Source organism: Podarcis raffonei, chromosome 9 (assembly GCF_027172205.1).
Source record: "Podarcis raffonei isolate rPodRaf1 chromosome 9, rPodRaf1.pri, whole genome shotgun sequence".
NCBI lineage: Eukaryota > Metazoa > Chordata > Lepidosauria > Squamata > Lacertidae > Podarcis > Podarcis raffonei.
Genome location: NC_070610.1, coordinates 29,245,145 through 29,265,041, shown reverse-complemented (window position 1 = coordinate 29,265,041; position 19,897 = coordinate 29,245,145).

Genomic DNA, 19,897 nt, shown 5'->3' with positions numbered 1-19,897 from the left:
TACGCCCCTCGTAGATCCAACTTGGTGAAGATCCGTCCCTTCCTCACCGTCGCGAGCAGGTCGTCGATCTTGGGCATGGGGAATGCTGCGGGCTTAGTTTTGGAATTTATGGTCCTATAATCAACTATGAGTCTCCGTTGGGGCGTGTCCTTCTTCTTCACGAAAAACACGGGACTGCCCCCCACTGCTTTAGATTCTTGGATGAACCCCCGCTGCAAGTTGTGATCTATGAACTCCCTGAGTTCCTGAAGTTCATCTTCAGACATGGAATACAGTTTCCCAGTCGGCAGCGTCGCTCCCGGCAGGAGGTCAATCTTGCAGTCGTAAGGCCTGTGGGGAGGCAGCTTATCCGCTTCCCTCTCGCAGAAGACCTCCAAAAACTCCTTGTACTTGTTGGGTACCGCTTGCACCATGCCTAGGTGTAGCTGCGGTTCATCCTCTTGCCCCTCCTCCTCCTGGCGGGTCTGGATGCAGTGTTCTGCGCAGTAGGAGGAGCAGAAGGTCAACTGCCGCTGGTACCATGCCAATGCCGGGCTGTGCCTATCCAGCCAACTCATACCCAACACTATGGGCGTGTCCGACAGGTGGGTGACGTTGAAGCTGATGACTTCGCGGTGGTTTCCAATTTGCATCACCATCGGTGGTGTTTGCTGTACCACCTCTCCTCCCAGTAGCTTCCTGCCATCGACCGTGACGACGTTTAGGGGCATCGTGGCTGGCATGAGTGCTATGCGATGTTGCTTGATAAAGTCCACTCCAATAAAGTCTGCGTTGCTCCCAGAGTCAATGGTTATTGGTACTTGCATGGTGTGCCCATTGGGCAACTGGAGCGATGCGGTGAGTTGCACCACTGGTTTGGGTGGGAGGGGGTCTGTGGGCTGTAAAATCTCTGGGGACTGCTTCACTGACTTGCCTGGTTGGGCCCCAGTGGCTCTGTTTCCAACCAGGCTTCTTCTTCCCCCTGCAGCTGTTTCGGCTGCTCACCTGTTCCCTTTACTGTTGCTGAGGCTGCAGTGTGCTTCTGGAGCCTCTGGGGACACTCTTTGGCCATGTGCTGTGCACTGTCGCAGATGTAACACTTCCTGGTCCCTCTAGGAGCCTTCCCCTTGACTGCTCCCGGTGTTTGGGCTCTGCTGGCAGTCTGAGCCCTGGCCCCACCAATCTCCATCGGCTCTTCTCCCCTTCCCAAAGGAGGCATGGACAGCGCCCGCCCCGCCTCTCTGGGAAAGAAAGGGGTTGTCCTGGCTGGGGTGCTTGCCTTACGTCCTTCCTCCCTGCTCCAAGGGCGTCCTTCCAGGCGCACACCAATTGCCAACGCTCTTTGGGCAACTTCTTGGGTACTTTGGGGTCGTTCCCCTCTTGCCAGCTCATCTTTCACCTCTCCACTTAGCCCCTCCCAGAACAGGTCTCTGACAGCAATAGAGTCCTTCTCCCAGCCCAGCACGTTCAGTAAGGCAAAAAAGCGCGAGTGATATTGCCTCACCGTCGCTTTCCCTTGCTGTAGTCCATGCATTTCCCTCCGAGCAATATCTACATCTACCGTAGATTTAAAGCAAGCGTCCATAGCTTTGATAAATGCATCGGAATCTTTGAGGGCGGGGTCTTTTTCGCGCCACAAATTCCGCAGCCACGCTTTTGCTTCCCCATGCAAATGAGTGATTATGAAGCCCACCTTCTCTTCCTCATCTCTAAAGTCTTTCCGAAGCAAATTGAGCGCGTAAACCACGTCAGCTCTGAAGTTAGGGTATTGCTGCAGGTTCCCATCAAAGTGGGCTACTAGGCTGCCCCCCCTCTTCCCGAGGCCAACTCCCTCCGGTTTGGGTCCTGGCAGCCCCTCTTTGCCCCAACGGTCCCACCTGGCCTGCAGATCCCGGCAGAGCGCTACTGCTTCTTCTTCTCTTTTCCTGGATGCAGCTACTTCTGCGTAAAGCGTCGTGACTGCTTCTTGCAGTTCTTTCACCTGGCTCTCTGTAGTCATCTTTGCCTATCTTCGTGAGCTCGCAAAACACCAAGTCTTGCCCCTCGCTGCACCAACTCACGCTGCGAGGTTTTTATTGGGGACGGAGCATACTGTCAGGGCTGCCCTAGGTCCCAGCTCACAAAGGACCAACGCTGCTTCGTTGTTAAGTATAAAAGTCTTTATTGAAGTTCAGTTTCACTTCCAGAGCCGCAGCGCGCAGCCCCACGTCTAAAGTGTCAGACCACTGATGCTCCGTCTGAGTCTCCTCCCCCCTGACACCAATTTAAGATCCTAGCCTTGCTCCACCTTCTCCGCTGCTCCTTCCTCCTCTGGGTCCGCCTGCCCGCCGGGGTTCCGCCCTTTCTAGCCTCTTCTCCCGCTGATTCCCCTGAGCCTTCTCCCTCCCTCCGGCGGGCTTTAGGAGCTGGTTCCCCATCCGGGTCTCCTGCTGTTCCGCGCGCCTGCACATTTGAACTTGGCGCGCGCGCCCAGCCAGCAGCTTTCCTCCTGACCGTTTCACTGCTGCTGCCACTGCTTCCCCCTTCGGGGGGGCTAGCTGCAACTGACCTCCCTTCCGTTCCCCCACTCTCCGATGGAGGCGTGGTCAGCCCTGACTCCCTCTCTGGAGGAGACGCTGGCCCTGACACATGTGACTCCTCCCCCCCACTATGCTCTGGTGGGGAAACTGGTCCCGATCCTCCACTGCTGCTTTGGGGTTCCCCTCTGGCTCCTTGTTTCTGGTGCGTCCCCCCTGGGACCCCCCTTGCCCTGACCATCGGCGCCCCCTTCTGGGAATCTTCTGATTCGCTGGAGAAGCTCATGGAATCTCTCGGGCCACTGTCATACTCCCCTACGCTGCCCTCAGATTCTTCCCCTTCGCTCTCCCAATCCTCTCTCCCCAGTGCTCCTGCTCCTGATTCCCTGACAGCATGCAATACCGAATTTGAAATAAATCAGAAGATAAAAGAACACAACTAACTAAAAGTGCTTGTTCTGCAGTAACTTAACAGGGACACATCCTATTCCACTCAACTAAAAGATAAACAGCAATTGAAAGCAAAATGTGTGTGTGAGCAGGAATTTCTTTGCCCGGTACCCAAAGGCTGATAATGGTGGTGCTGGATGCACCTCTCTAATGAGAGCATCCTGCATTTTGGAGCCACCACTGAGAAGGCCCTATCTCATGTGGTCACCCTCTGCACCTCCCTCAGAGGGGCAAAAGAAGTAGTTCCTCAGATGCCAAATGCAGGCCCTGGGTAGGTTCATGCAGGGATAGGTGCTCCCTAAGGTATTTGGGTCCAGAGCCACATAAGGATTTGTAACTCAAAACCAGTACTTTGAATTGAGCCCTGACACTAATTGGCAGCCAATGTAGTCAGGCCAGGAGTGACAATGGCTCAGACCTCCTTGTTCCTGTCAACAACCTGGCCAAATAATTCTGTACTAGCTGAACTGTCTTCAAAGGCGGACTCTCAAATAACACATTGCAGTAATCTAACCTAGATGTTAGCAGATAATAATAATAATAATAATAATAAGAAGAAGAAGAAGAAGAAGAAGAAGAAGAAGAGTTTGGATTTGATATCCCGCCTTTCACTCCCTTTAAGGAGTCTCAAAGTGGCTATCATTCTCCTTTCCCTTCCTCCCCCACAACAAACACTCTGTGAGGTGAGTGGGGCTGAGAGACTTCAAAGAAGTGTGACTGGCCCAAGGTCACCCAGCAGCTGCATGTGGAGGAGCAGAGATGTGAACCCGGTTCCCCAGATTACAAAACTACCGCTCTTAACCACTACACCACACTGGCATCCCCAGCCACTCTGGGCGGCTTCCAACAAAATATTAAAAATGCAATAAAACATCAGACATTAAAAACTTCCCTAAACAAGGCTGCCTTCAGATGTCTTCTAAAAGTCAGACAGTTGTTCATTTCCTTGACATCTGATGGGAGGGCGTTCCATGGGGTGGGCACCACTACTGAGAAGGCCCTCTGTAGACAAGCTAGGTTCTCTGTCCAATCAAGTTGAACTGGGCCACCAGCCAAAGCTGATGGAAGGTACTCAGTGCTACCAGTGCTATTTTCTTCTAGAAAAGGAGGTGCCAGATTGCACCATGAACTTCTCCCTTGTTCTCTTAGAATGGCAATGGCACCCACCTGAGAGGTGGCGGAGCTGGGCTCCCATGAACTCTGGCTGAAAAAAAGCCCTGAGTGCCAGTAAGGCCATTGTGCCTCCAATGACAATGGTGGATCCAGAAGTATCCCAAACTGTGCACATGCTCCTTTAATAAAACAGCAGCATCTAATTAGCATATATTAATCATGCAAGCCGATGCAAGAAGGCTCATGCCACAATATATCAGTTTGTTGCTCAATGCCATTACTTTCTGCTGAAGACCAACATCGTTCCTTTCTGAGAATTATCCTTCAGAAAGATCTCTGACAGCAGAGACTGAAAATATTCAGCTGTCATGGTTGGGCATAATGCGTGCAGCAAGCAAACCTGACCCAAGCCCGCCAAAGCAAATAATTCTCATGGACCTTCAACACCACTTACAGCAATCAATATGTTTGTACAAGCAGCCTGACAAGATTGCTGAGCAGTTTTCCAATCTATAACAGACGGGCCAGGTACCTGACAGAATAGTTGTCCTTGCTGCATCAGGATTTTCAGACATTTCATTGTCCATCTTCCACAGAGAAGAATGCAATGCCCTGCTCTCATTTCGAAACTGTAGTCAATTGGACAAAATTATGAATGCTGAACACATCTCTCCAGAGATACAAAGAAATGTGGCTGCTCTTGCTTGATCTTAAGTAGGTGGGAATAATCCCAGTGGCATTTTTATATTAGGAAACCCCATTATTTCAACATGCCTTTGATTACAGTGCAGAAGCTAACGATCTGTATAATTCTTCCACTGAAATGGGTAGGAGTTAAAAGTACTTAAGAGTGTTCAGTGCCGGCGTTATTCAAATGAAGCTGCCTTACAGTGCTGAGCCACGTTTAAGGGACACTTAACACACATCTGAATAACACGCCTTCACCAAAAGAATCTTGGAATTTAGTTTGTTAAGGGTGCTGGGTATTGCAACTCTGTGCATCGCAAACTACAGTTCCCAGGATTCCATGGGATAAACCATATGCTTTAAATGTGTGATATGTGCTTTTAAGTGTGTAGTGCAGATGTGACCTTGGTCTGCTTAGGCAAGTATTCATACTCTGACTGGTGGACGCTCTCCAAGGACTTGCATCAGAGGTGGGGAACTGGATCCGCCCAGTGATCAGCAGATGGCCAGGCCTGGAAAGTGGTTGGCAAGCCATGCACAGGGCCAGACAAATTCCGGAGGCTTTGCAAATCCCCTTTTGACCAAGCCACAGGTTTTCCTGCCCCACACATGATGTGACATGGGTTGCTGGATGGAGGGCAAGTGGGTGTGGCTTGGTCAAAATGGCCTCACATTCCAAATTGGGAGGGGAGCTGATGGGCTGAATTAAGTCTGAGGGCTAGAGGTTCCACACCATTGCCTTATGTGATGCTCACACCCAGCCTAAGAGCCTTACTTTTGCAATTACATTCTGAATGCACTATATCTGCTCTATCCACTGAGCCACAGGCAGGAGAGAGGCACCTCAGACCCAGGGGCTGAATACAGCCCTTCGGGACTTTTGGTCAGGCTTTTACAGCTCTCCACAGGACACAACCCTTCTCCGGCCTTGCTGTGCATCCCAGGCATTTATGTTTGGCTAGAAGTATTCTTGAACTCTGGATGGTAGATGAAGAGGAGTGTGGTCAGTTTGCATTTCTCAGTACAGAAAGTATTGATCTGATGTGTAGAGATCTTGCCTATTCTGAATAATTTAAGAGGGTTCTGGAAGCTTCTCTGTGTGAGAGAAACAAGCAAAAGCTTAATGATGTTTGGGTTATATCTTCAGAGAAGCTGAGTATAGCTGATTTAAACAGGTTCTCTTATCTCTCTTTTGTCAAGGTCATGCTGACTATAAAAGTAAGGCCAGAAGGAGCCTGAGTTTCGCTTTCTCTTTCTTTTCCTTCAGGTGTGGTGTTCTGTACATAGTATGCTTAATGTTAAGGTTTAGACTTATTACAAGTTATTGTAAGTTTAAGGTAAGTCTGCTGCAACGGGATTTCTTATGGTCAGTGCAATCCTGAATGTATTGGATTTGTGACCGTTATGCTCATTTGCCTTCAATAGCAGAAAAGCTCAGCTGGATAAAATACGGTTGCCTCTGGTCTATTTTCTGGGAATCCTGCAACATGTTTTAAGTTTTTACTCTGCTAACTATACATTGGAATCTACTCTGGATCAATATTGAGTAGAATTTCAATGATAGGGTGTGCATGTAGGGTGTGGCCTACTGTACAAGGGAAAGATGTACATTTGTTGTTCCACCAATGTGTGGCTTTGGCCCCAGGTGGCTCCTGGAAGGTTGTTCAGATTAAGACATAGCTGTCAACTTTTCCCTTTTCTTGTGAGGAATCCTATTTGGAATAAGGGAATTTCCCTTAAAAAAAGGGAAACGTTGACAGCTATGGATTAAGATGTAGCCCTCAAGCTGGTAAATGGTTCCGTACCCCTGTCCTAAGAAATGGGGGTTGACTACCACTGATGAAGCAATGTGTTTTCTTCACTATTTGGTCAAGTGGGGTCACCTCTGCCACTAAAAATGAATGAGGCTGTGGGTGGCAGGGTAGATAACTGGCAGAAGGAGGACGAAGTCTGTGGGTCCAGTGTTTCGTGCTGCTCTTTGTTCTGCAGAGAAATCAAGTGTTGTACATGTATTTTCTGATGTAGTCCTTGGTGGAGGGAAAATTATATGCATGCTTACATGTCTGCAGCTGAAAACGCAGCGAGTGCAGAAGGATGGCCTAAAAATTGGCAATGTTTATCAAAACGCAGTAAAAAAAATAATACTGTACACAGTGCAGATTGCATGTCACTATGGCAACCATTTCTGTTATTATGCTAAATGCATTCTGTAGGTTGTGCCTGGCAGCAAGTAAGAGCCAATATGTGCTTTGAGGATTAATGTCTTGTATTTCCTGAGGGAGAATAGCCGGTAAAGCCTTGTGGCCTTCTTGAAGCAATGAAGGAAATACCCTATTAATATGTAAAGAACTTTGAATGCTTCCAGTTGTTAGTTACTGTTTATCTTTCCTAGAAGCCTGTAGCCACATTTTGGCTGGTAAAGTCTAGCACACACAACGCTTCCCAACCCCTTAGCTACCTCACCGATGGAATGAGGTAATCTCTCACCCCCCCCACCTTCCCATTCCCTCAATTCTAACTAGGCCATTGGCAGACCAACTCTGCATTACAAAGATGTCTGCAAATGTGACACTAAGGCTGGAAACATTAATCCTGTGGTGTGGGAATCCCTTGCAGACAATTGGAGTGTCTGGAGGCAGACAGTCAGGTTATGTGACTATAGGAGAAATGACCACTGGGAGGAGAGCAGAGAGAAGACTCACTCTGATGCACCTGTAGCAGCAAAACTGGATGCCTTCACCTGCCCCACCTGCAATAAAATATGTCTCTGCCATTTCAGTCTCTACAGCCACAGCAGGCGCTGTAGCTCTCCAATGGTTTGGCTTTATCCTTGAAGAAGAGTTTGGATTTGATATCCCGCTTTAACACTACCCGAAGGAGTCTCAAAGCTTTCCCTTTCCCTTCCTCCCCCACAACAAACACTCTGTGAGGTGAGTGGGGCTGAGATACTTCAGAGAAGTGTGACTAGCCCAAGGTCACCCAGCAGCTGCATGTGGAGGAGCGGAGACGCGAACCCGGTTCCCCAGATTACGAGTCTACCGCTCTTAACCACTACACCACACTGGCTCTCAGTGAAGGCACACACTTCCATTGTCTCCCAAGACCGTTGGATGCTAAGATTATTACAGTTATACCCGACCTTTCCTCTGAGTTCAAGCATATACAGCCATACCTTGGAAGTAAAATGGAACCAGTTCTGGAAGTCCTTTTGACTTCCAAAACATTTGAAAACCAATTTGTCACTTCTGATTGGCTGCAGGAAGCTCCAAAAGAACGTTTGCAAACCAGAACACTCACTCCTGGGTTTGCGGCGTTCGGGAGCCAAGGTATGACTGTATGGTTCTCACCCTCTCTATTATATCGTCACAACAACCCTGTGACATCTGTTAGGCTGAGAAAATGACTGGCCCAAGTCTCCCAGGTCCCAATCCAACACTCGTAACTGCCACACAAACTCTCCTACACTGACCTTTTCCTCACAATTGCCATTTCTCTTTCTTGTGTCAACCCCCACCTGTCACTTCTCTAGCTCTCGGGACAGTTATTGCACAGTAGCGGCTGGCGGGAGACTGTGCATGGGGCTGTCTTGCTCTCCTGGCTTCCTAATGCCCCACATGTCTGATGGTTCCTGGGAGGGGATGGAGTGAGGCCACAGGGTGAGGCGCGAAGCCAATCTGACACACCCAATGCTGCGCCCAGGCTGATCTCCCTGCTGTTTTGCTCCTCCTCTTGTTGGTAACTGGTAGTGACCCGCGGTGTCGGAAAACCAGAAGAGCAATGCAGCCCTATCCACACTGCATCGCCGGCCGCTACTGCTCACCTGCTATTTATGGCAAGGCTTCATTTCCACAAGTGAAATGAGTAAAATATAATATTTGCATTTCCTTTGCAATTCTAATGAAGCACTCTGCTTCTCAGTATTCATACAGTGGTACCTCAAATTACAAACGCCTCACATTACAAATGCTTCAGGTTACAAACTGCTAACCTGGAAGAGTTACCTCAAGTTGAGAATTTTGCCCCAGGATGAGAATGGAAATTGTGTGCCAGCAGCGCAGAGGCAGCAAGAGGCCCCATTAGCGAAAGCACACCTCAGGTCAAGAACAGTTTCAGGTTAAGGACAGACCTCCGGAACAAATTAAGTTCGTAACTAGAGGTACCACTGTATATCCCCCCCCCCACGTTGTGTCACTTTATGGTGCCTATGGGGTTGAGTTCTCCATACCCAAACTGTTCAGGTATTCTGGTAATGCTTTCATCTCCTGAGGAGGCGCGCCCATTTCTCGTTCACTTTTATGACACCCTTTCCTTCAGCTACAAATTTTTCTTTTCTCGGGAATGTATTTTATCATTCATTAATCTATTGCTGAAATATAATCAAGAAGGGGTACCTCGGAGGGAAAGAAAGCAAGAAAAGGAAAGTACAGAGGCATTATTCATTATCAGCCTAATGTTGTCAGGGACACAGTGTCCCGACGCTTTTGCGTTTGGCCTGGAATGTGTCCAAACGGAAAGCATCACACATTTTTAAGTGGGAAAACAGAAGCTATCAGTCGCTCACACATCACTAATGACCTGTGTGAAAAGAAGGCATCCCTCCAATCATTGAAGCTGACCTGTACATCTTCTTATATGCAAAACAGGAGTAGATTGGGTCCCTGTAAAATGTTTTTTCTCTCTGTTATAAGCTTTTTCAAAAATATTACATTTAAATGGGAAAACTGGGGGCTGCTGCCCCTGTTCACTCTGCTTGCCAACCCCACCTGCCTGCCAACCCCTTCACCAACTGCTTTCCCCTCCCACTTGACCCCTCCCTTTGCTTCTCCCGCATCTCTCCCTCACAGCTCACCCCATGCCCCGCACCTCACAGCCTTTAAAGCAATGGTGCTTTAAAGTGCTTCGCAAAGCAGCTTGCTAAACCACTGTGTGAAGCACCTCTCTCCCTTATTAAACCCTGCTGCAGCCACATTTACTGAGAGGTGCTTCACAGAGTAGCTTGTCAATTTATCATCTCAGTAGCAGACTGAGCAGGCTCATAGGTCCAGTATTCCCAATATGGGAAGGATTTCTATTCAAATTATAGTAATTGCTGCTTATAAACTTGGTTCAAGAAATCAAATTAGCACATGCAATGTTATGCCCTTTAAAAATGTGCTGGGGAGGGGGGTTATTGGGTTGTTTTTATTATGTATTTTATGTTTTTGTATTGTGGTTTTCTTTTGTGAACAACCCTGAGACCTGCGAGTAAAGGGCGATATACAAATCAGCTCTCCAAGGTAGAGAGAGACCTTTTGCCACCTTGTAACCTGATCTCCTTTGACTGGAAATGCATGCGAGTCAAAATGGAACCTTGTACCCACAAACCACACACCCTCCTACTAAATGGTGGGCTCTCCCCATAGTCCTGATGGGACGGATCAGTAGAGGCAGGAAGAATTTGCTCATGCTTTGTGAGCTGCCGCTCTGCTTATTCCAACCCTGGAAACTGAATTGGAAAGGAAACTGAATTGGAAAGAAAACAAACACATGCTACAAACAGGTGCAGCTGATTTTTCTGGGAAGTATTTTCTGCAGTCAGTGTTGTCTATGTAAATTGCTGGCACTTACTAAAGAAAGGGTTGTATGAAAACAGCGACTTTTAGAATGACTGTATAAAAGATGGAAATTGAGAATGATGAGTTGGGGAGAGGGATGTCTTTTTCTGTGATAATGTTGCTGGCTTTATGTGACTTGATGTCACCTTTAAGTGTCGTGTATGTCAATACTAAATGTCCCTAATATCAATTGAAAGGAAAATAATGCTGCAATAAATTGCTTCGAAATCTAGCATCCCAAGAGCTAAGTACTCATTTTCACTGTGTGCTACAATAAATCCGTCTTAACACCATATTTCTGAAGTGTTCCAGCACAAACGGTTGTTTTCAAGCAGGTCCCACACATAATACCATATCCCAGGTGACTTGAAGTGGTGACAATCAGAAAGCTATGCTGATTCTGCAGTCTCTCTCACTTCACTCTGTTTAATCTCTGCACTAGGAAGATGACACACAGTATTCCCTGCTGAGTACACTTTGCTGTTTTCATTTCTCCCCCATGTCGAGAGTGAAATTGTGGTGCTAAAAGACAACAAAAAGACAACTTCAGCTATATGGGAGCCGGTAAAGAGGCAATCTCATTCCAGACCCCATCATCCTGTTGCCTAAACAGCCACAGCTTAGGCGTAGGCTGCATTCACATGGCAGTTTATTCCACTGCCCTAATGGTTAATTTCCACATTATATTTTGCATCGAGTTAAAGCCAGTTCCAGAAAGCTAATGGAATACAGTGGAACCTCGGTTCCCGAACGCCTCCGTTGTCGTACGTTTTGGTTCTTGAATGCCAAAGGCCTGGAAGTAAATGCTTCCTTTTTCGAATATTTTGCAGAACATGTGATGAGGCTTCCCCTGAGTGCAAGATGTTCTTGCAACCAATGGGAAGCCGTGCCTCAGTTTTTGAACATTTCAGAAACTGAACAGGCTTCCAGAATGGATCTCGTTCGAGAACCGAGGTACCACTGTATAGTCGATGTTTAGCCCTTGTTTCCATTTTGTTTGATTCCAGGAAAAAAATCTATTTGCAGCCCTCTTAAGCCAGAAAATGGTGTAATGAAGATCAGCATACAGTTCTTTCCTGCTGTTGTCATGTGGGTATCATGGAGGAACAGGAGCACACATGTGCAGGAAGAGAGGGCGTAGCAATATCGTTGATCCCCAAGCCAAGGAGATAAGTAACTATAGAACCTTTAGAAGACATTTGAAGGCAGCCTGTATAGGGAAGTTCTCTAATGCTTAATGTTTTATTATGATTTTATATATGCTGAAAGCTTCTCAGATAATAATAATAATAATAATAATAATAATAATAATAATAATAATAATAATGGAATAGGATGTCCCATGTAGGGGGTATGTAACTGCTGCATTGAGGTGGGGGTGGGGATTTTAGACTTAGATAACAGCTTGTAAGGGATGATTTAATCTCTCACACTCCCTGTGCATTGTGTTGCTGATCGAAATTGCCTCCTGTTTGCATCTGCATGTAGTTTAAAAAAGGTACATGTCACAATAGCAAACACACAAGTGTGTGTGGTCAGTCTAGGTTTTCATCCAACAAAATAAGCAGTCACTTTTAGTGGTCTACAGGAAAAGCAGGAAAATGTGTTGTTTTATTAAAATTCCATCATAATTCCCTTCCAGTTGGCAAATAAGGAAATCTTCCAAGTTTTGAGGATGCATCTCATCTTAAGTATGCACATATTTCGATGTGAATCCTTCTGACTTCAGTTAGGGTTACTCTCAAGTAAGAGCATTTATGATGCCACCTTTATGGTTAGTAGGTTAGAGACAAGAAGACTCTTTCACTGGTGATCTGTAAGTTACCCTAAGCGTTGAAATGCAACTGATTTTCACCAAAGTTTGCAGTTTCCTAACAACATAATGTCCAAATCTGCCCTGAACCTGTGATTAAATTAGATTTTTCACTTTAAGAACTATCTGAACTATATACCAGAAGTTACAACAGGGCATAGACCAAGGGGAAAAGCAGTTCTAATGTTGTGGATAGAATACTAACAGCATTTGCAGAGATTATTGGCTATAAATACATTTAGGAATATAAAAATAGAACTGCAGACTATAAATCGCATTAAGAATACTTTGTAGTTTTTACCACTCTAGAGATGACATTGGGAAGCTGCCACAAAGGGCAACCAAATAGATGGAGCATGGTAAGTTTGAATGTGGTGCCACCTTTCATAAATTACCATGTCCTAAAATGTATATAGACTTAGCCATTTTTAGTTTTACAAACCTTTCTTCCTAATATTTTTCATTATACAGTCACTTTTTCATAGTTTTTAAAGTGCTGTCCAAGACACATTTTTTATTTTTCTGGATCTTACCCAAAGTGTTCTTTATTTTTTTAAAAAATATAAAATTTATATACCATTTGATATTTTTTTTAAAGCAAAAAACCTCACAGTGTTTGCAAAAATGGGATGAATCCGTTCTGTAGCCATAGGGAAATGTATATATTTCTGCTTGACAAACCTAGAAAATGTGGGGAGAAGAAGAAGAAGATAGTCACAACTCTTTTGACACTTCCCTGAGGCATTCTAGGCGACTCTGCATTTATTTTAGATTGCTGCTAGGGTCCTGTTAAAAACTGCTACAGAGCTCACACCTGGTGTTTTGGTTTGGCGGCTTTCCTGTTAGCAAACTATACTTATCAGAGACAAATTCAAAAATGCTTAGTTCTCTTTGTTTTCTCAGTTTTCATTGATCAAAGACTGCTGTTTCCTGCTGACTGACAAGTGCCATAGATAGTTTGTGAGAGCTCCAGAAGCAGCAGGAAGCATTTGCCAAAATGAGGGGTCTTAAACTATAGGCTCCCACTTTTGTGTATTAAGTTACAACACTCCTCCTCTATGAACAACTTTCCAGCATTCCATCTGGCAACTTACTGGAACATCCTATTCTACATAGTACCAGATCTGATCCCTGGTTGATCTAGTCCAGTATGACAGGTCTTCCCCAGCCAGATTTAGAGATGTCAGGCATTGAACGAGGGACGTTATGAATGCAAAACAAGTGCTCTGTCTTCTTGAACTGTCATTAAAAACTGAAAGTCATGAAACGGACTTTCATGATTAGAAACATTCATTATTAGTCATTCTGGAAGCTGGGATTGATAGTAAATGTTTAAAAACTGTAAGACTGGGTGGGGGAGCATCTATCACTTTGTGATCTTTGGCAGAATTGGATGGAATGAGTAGGCATATTAGTGCCTCCTGAAAGGCTGAATCCTGCCAAATTTCAGAAATATCACTGCAGAGGGTTTCCTATAGGCTGTAAGGACAACATTTACAGGTTTGGGGTCAAAAGAAGATTCACTTAATCTCCTCTAGAGTTTTGAAGGAAATTGGTCTGAAAATAACAGAGCAGAGGAAGAAAGTTACCATTTTTCAAATTGTTCCAAAAGGTTTAGTTCAATGACTCATTTAAAGCTGATTTTGGGGAGGAACTAAAAGTGACTGCCCCCCGGAGGTTTGCAGGCACTGATTCAATAGCAGGGCCTCTAGGCATGGTACAGCACACCAATCAAGCAACTTGTCTTCCTTTGAAGAGTAGACTGGAATGGGCAAGGGATATTTCCCCCCCCACAGAAACAGCCTTCCTAGAGGCACTTTGTCATAAGATAGTATGCTTCCCCAGTGCTATTGGTGGGTTGGGACTGGAAATGTCCCATATGTGGACCCATATTTTTCCCCATCCCAAATCCTACATAGTGTGATGCCGAAGCTGCTTTGTGTATGCAGAGGTGTAGCTAGCCGCTCAGGTGCCTGGTGCAGGGGCGTGTCCTGCAGCCCGGGGGCAGGGCAATCCGCCCATGGGGGCGGGGCGATCTTCCCATGGACATGGGGCGAGCTGCCAGTGGGGGTGGGGTGATTCACCTATGGGGGTGGGGCACGCCTCTCCGATGCTTGGAGCCTCTCCACCGCCTCCCCCTCAACTGTAGGGTGGCTGAGGGAGAGGCAGTAGGCAGACACAAGTCCCATGCTGCCATTTCAGGCAGTGAAGAACCTGCAGGCGCCTAAGTCACCACATCACTCCTAAAAAGTTTCATGAGCCCAATTTTTAAATTTTATTTTAAAACTGATTTTGTCACACGCACACCCAGTGATGACTGCACCCTCCGCACCCTCTTCCTCAGCCACTGTGTGTATGTGTGATGTGTGTGTCTTGAGAGTAAGAAGGGAACTTCTGATTCTTGCTCTGCCCTGTTCTCCTCTTGCTTGACTTTTCTGACTCTGACTCCTCCTTGGGCAAGAGGGACTGGGGCTGCCTTCTTAAGTGCATTAGAAAACTGCTGGTGGTATATGGCCCTGGAACCATCCCCCTTGCCCAGCTGTTTCCTGCAATGTAGACACGTTGCATATATGTGATCCTCAGCCAAAGCGTGTTCTCTCTGAAATGAGAGCATGTGTTGTGGTGGGGTCTGCCAGGCCAACCCTCTGTTGCCAGGCAGGTTAAATTGTGAGGGCCTGGGGTGGCCGGGTTGCTGGGGCAAATTGCATGTAGCAATTTGGGGGGTGGGACCAAAGGCTTAAATATTGGGGCACTCAGCTTTTGCTTTCTCTTTCGCTGAGTGCATCGGATCACCCGCCCTCCCACCCTGAGTTCCGGTTGACCTTGCTATGCCTGTCATGGGGTCGTCTGCTGTTGGGGCAGGGGCCTAGTAGGAATTTTGTCCATTTGGCTGATTGGCTGGTGCCATTTGTTTTTTGCCTACTACTTAGCAATTCGTCACAACTTGTAAGGTTGCGGTTAGGCATTGGTTATAAAAACTGGTGGAGGAGAGGTAAGGATAGGCTGGGCCTGTCCCTCCAATGGTGGTGTGGAAGGGAATTCCATTAAAGGAATACTGGGGCTTGCCACGATTTCGTCCAATCCATGAGATGGGACCAGGGCCGGCAAGCCTTGGGGAGCAGGTTGGGTGAGCGGTGAGGGACTGTCACTCAGCTCAACTGATGCCCAATATTGTTTTCCCTTCACTGGCTTCCGAGGAAGTTCGGAAAGTCAGTTCTGTCCCAGGCGGGGGGACAGATAGTCATAACCAATGCCTAAGCAACCACTCACAGATTATGTATTTAATAAAGTTGTGGCCAAAATTATGCCAAAAACCTTAAACAAAAATTATGTGTGATTTGTAAATTATTTTGAGGGGTGGCTTGGGGACCTCCACATGCAACTCAGAGTGAACCCAGGCCATGCTTTGCTGCTTTTCTGGGCATGAAGAGTCTCTACCTTCATTTGGGGCAATAGCTGTTTCATGTTCACTGTGCTTAAAAGACAGAATTAGCAAAGAACAGAAAGAAGCCAAGAGCAATGCTATTTATACCACAACATCCCTCCTTGTAAACACTAGGAAAGCTTTTCAACATGGACCCACATAATCAGTTTTCTGATTATCTCTTCCAAGTGACACTCAACAAGCTTGTTTCTCAATGGCCCCATTTTGGCTTCACTTCTGTCGTCAGTCACCACCCAAATTGGCTTTTTAAAGCCCTGCTGTCTCCTGCTCAGCACAAGAGCTTTCAACAGTACAAGCACAGTAGGAAACTTGGGAAAGGACTAGAAGGCAAAATGAGAGTGTTTCCCACCTTAAAAAGGGGAGCAGCACGAAAAAAAACCCCATGCAGAACTCAAAAAGTAGAGCAACAGCATTTTAAAGGTTAAATATCTCGAGCATATTTGGGCCTGGGTTTTTTTTTAATCTTTAAATAAAAAGAACTGTATGTGGGAGTGAGAGGGAACAAACAAATTTAAATGTGTAAGTGCTAACATTTTACAACTGTCACTGCTTTTATTTAGAATTATAAGAAGCAACTGTGGCGCAAGTCACATGAAAGGACTGGTGACCCAGTTACAATTCAGTGAAGCTCCTTCCTTTCTTTTAAGAGGTGGAATAACTTCCACACTTTAATGGGGAATTGATGCCCCTTCTACTGTATGATTGACTTGGCAAGCTAGTTGTTTACTGCATTTCATCCATCCTAATCATTCCCTGGTTTCCTGAGACCTTTCTAGTGACACGTTAAATGAGTTATTTGCAACTCATGGACAAACTTGAAAGGGCCTTGTGCATCTGGAAATCTGTTGCGGTTAAGTCAGAGATCAAACTTAGCCATTCTTGCAGACATAATCGTTTATCATCATTATCTTAATTTCCAATGTCAGGTTGTCATACTGTCTAACATTCATTCCATCATCACCATCATTTTACTATTTCTACCCCACCCATCTGACTGGGTTGCCCCAGCTACTCTGAGAGGCTTTCCACACCCAGCATGGGGTTTGAACACAAATTCCTGACCAGCAATGTAAGTCTTTTGGTATTGTCCACCACACAAACCTCCTTCAATTACACTTCCCTCTTGTTTCCCCACTTCCTCTGCATGCAAACGACCATTGGCTTGTAAGAAGCGCAACCATGCTCTAATGCCTGCACAAGGCTGCCCCAACAAATCCCTGTAATAGGACAGAGGTGCAGTTAGGTGTGTCCAGTATCAAGCAACAGATAAATACAGTGGTACCTCGGGTTACATACGCTTCAGGTTACATACGCTTCAGGTTACACACTCCGCTAACCCAGAAATAGTGATTCAGGTTAAGAACTTTGCTTCAGGATGAGAACAGAAATCATGCTCCGGTGGCGCGGCAGCAGCAGGAGGCCCCATTAGCTAAAGTGGTGCTTCAGGTTAAGAATAGTTTCAGCTTAAGAATGGACCTCCGGAACGAATTTAGTACTTAACCTGAGGTACCACTGTACATGGCTCTGGTCCATAGGATGCGACCTTTGCTATGCCTCATGCAGTTTCTGTTTGCACGGCCGCAGCTGAAGTAGTGAAGTTTTGAGATTCAGAGAAGAATTCGGACTGTATTGCAGAATTTGTATTAGCATGCAAAAGCAGTCTTGCATTAAATGAGCCTTCCTTCAAGGTTCCTCACCTGCTGAGGTAAGGTGGGGGGGGGGGGAGAGAGAGAAAGAGAGAGAGAGAGAAAGGTTCCTGAATTGGACCTGAGGGCATTCTCTTTACCGCCTAATAGTTTGGCAGAGAAATGGCAACCCCTAGCATAATCCCCAAAGCAGGGACAGCACATCAAGTTTTCTTTAGGCTGAAGGGCATTTTGGAAGGACAAGAGAGATCTACAAAGCAGGCTAAAATGACAAACTTTTGCACACTTTGCAGAGAAGCAGCAAGTGAGGCTTGCTGTCAAGAAAATACACATGGGATCAGGAAGTTTGTTAAGGGTGTTGGGAGTAGTTGCTCTATGAGGGTTAAACTACAGTTCTTAGGATTCTGGGAGAATGTGGCAAACCTCTTCAATAAAGTTGGGAGTATAGTAACAGTACCAGGTTTGTGGTGTTTTAAAATTAGGCAGTGCCTTCCAGTGAGATGTGAGAGGTCTGGGATTCTCTGCATGTAGTGTTGTTGTTGTTTAGTCGTTTAGTCGTGTCCGACTCTTCGTGACCCCATGGACCAGAGCACGCCAGGCACCTCTGTCCTCCACTACCTCCCGCAGTTTGGTCAGACTCATGTTTGTGGCTTCGAGAACACTATCCAACCATCTCATCCTCTGTCGCCCCCTTCTCCTTGTGCCCTCCATCTTTCCCAGCATCAGTGTCTTCTCCAGGGAGTCTTCTCTTCTCATGAGGTGGCCAAAGTACTGGAGCCTCAGCTTCACGATCTGTCCTTCCAGTGAGCACTCAGGGCTGATTTCATTAAGAATGGATGCGTTTGATCTTCTTGCAGTCCATGGGACTCTCAAGAGTCTTCTCCAGCACCATAATTCAAAAGCATCAATTCTTCGGCGATCAGCCTTCTTTATGGTCCAGCTCTCACTTCCATACATCACTACTGGGAAAACCATGGCTTTAACTATACGGACCTTTGTTGGCAAGGTGACGTCTCTACTTCTCAAGATGCTGTCTAGGCCTGTCATTGCCCTTCTCCCAAGAAGCAGGCGTCTTTTAATTTTGTGGCTGCTGTCACCATCTGCAGTGATCATGGAGCCCAAGAAAGTAAAATCTCTCACTGCCTCCATTTCTTCCCCTTCTATTTGCCAGGAGGTGATGGGACCAGTGGCCATGATCTTCGTTTTTTTGATGTTGAGCCTCAGACCATATTTTGCGCTCTCCTCTTTCACCCTCATTAAAAGGTTCTTTAATTCCTCCTCACTTTCTGCCATCAAGGTTGTGTCATCTGCATATCTGAGGTTGTTGATATTTCTTCCGGCAATCTAATTCCACTTTGGGATTCATCCAGCCCAGCCTTTCGCATGATGTATTCTGCGTATAAATTAAATAAGCAGGGAGACAAAATACAGCCTTGTCGTACGCCTTTCCCAATTTTGAACCAATCAGTTGTTCCATATCCAGTTCTAACTGTAGCTTCTTGTCCCACATAGAGATTTCTCAGGAGACAGATGAGGTGATCAGGCACTCCCATTTCTTTAAGAACTTGCCATAGTTTGCTGTGGTCGACACAGTCAAAGGCTTTTGCATAGTCGATGAAGCAGAAGTAGATGTCTTTCTGGAACTCTCTAGCTTTCTCCATAATCCAGCGCATGTTTGCAATTTGGTCTCTGGTTCCTCTGCCTCTTCTAAATCCAGCTTGCACTTCTGGGAGTTCTCGATCCACATAGTGTTTGAGCCTTCCTTGTAGAATTTTAAGCATAACCTTGCTAGCGTGTGAAATGAGTGCAATTGTGCGGTAGTTGGAGCATTCTTTGGCACTGCCCTTCTTTGGGATTGGGATGTAGACTGATCTTCTCCAATCTTCTGGCCACTGCTGAGTTTTCCAAATTTGCTGGCATATTGAATGTAGCACCTTAACAGCATCATCTTTTAAAATTTTAAATAGTTCAGCTGGAATACCATCACTTCCACTGGCCTTGTTATTTGCAATGCTTTCTAAGGCCCATTTGACTTCACTTTCCAGGATGTCTGGCTCAAGGTCAGCAACCACACTACCTGGGGTGTACGAGACATCCATATCTTTCTGGTATAATTCCTCTGTGTATTCTTGCCACCTCTTCTTGATGTCTTCTGCTTCTGTTAGGTCCTTACCACTTTTGTCCTTTATTATGGTAATCTTTGTACGAAATGTTCCTTTCATATCTCCAATTTTCTTGAACAGATCTCTGGTTCTTCCTATTATGTTGTTTTCCTCTATTTGTTTGCATTGCTCGTTTAAGAAGGCCTTCTTGTCTCTCCTTGCTATTCTTTGGAAATCTGCATTCAATTTCCTGTATCTTTCACTATCTCCCTCGCATTTTGCTTGCCTTCTCTCCTCCGCTATTTGTAAGGCCTTGTTGGACAGCCACTTTGCTTTCTTGCATTTCCTTTTCATTGGGATGGTTTTCGTTGCTGCCTCCTGTACGATGTTACGAGCCTCCATCCATAGTTCTTCAGGCACTCTGTCCACCAAATCTAAATCCTTAAACCTGTTCGTCACTTCCACTGTGTATTCATAAGGGATTTGACTTAGATTGTATCTTACCGGCCCAGTGGTTTTTCCTACTTTCTTCAGTTTAAGCTTGAATTTTGC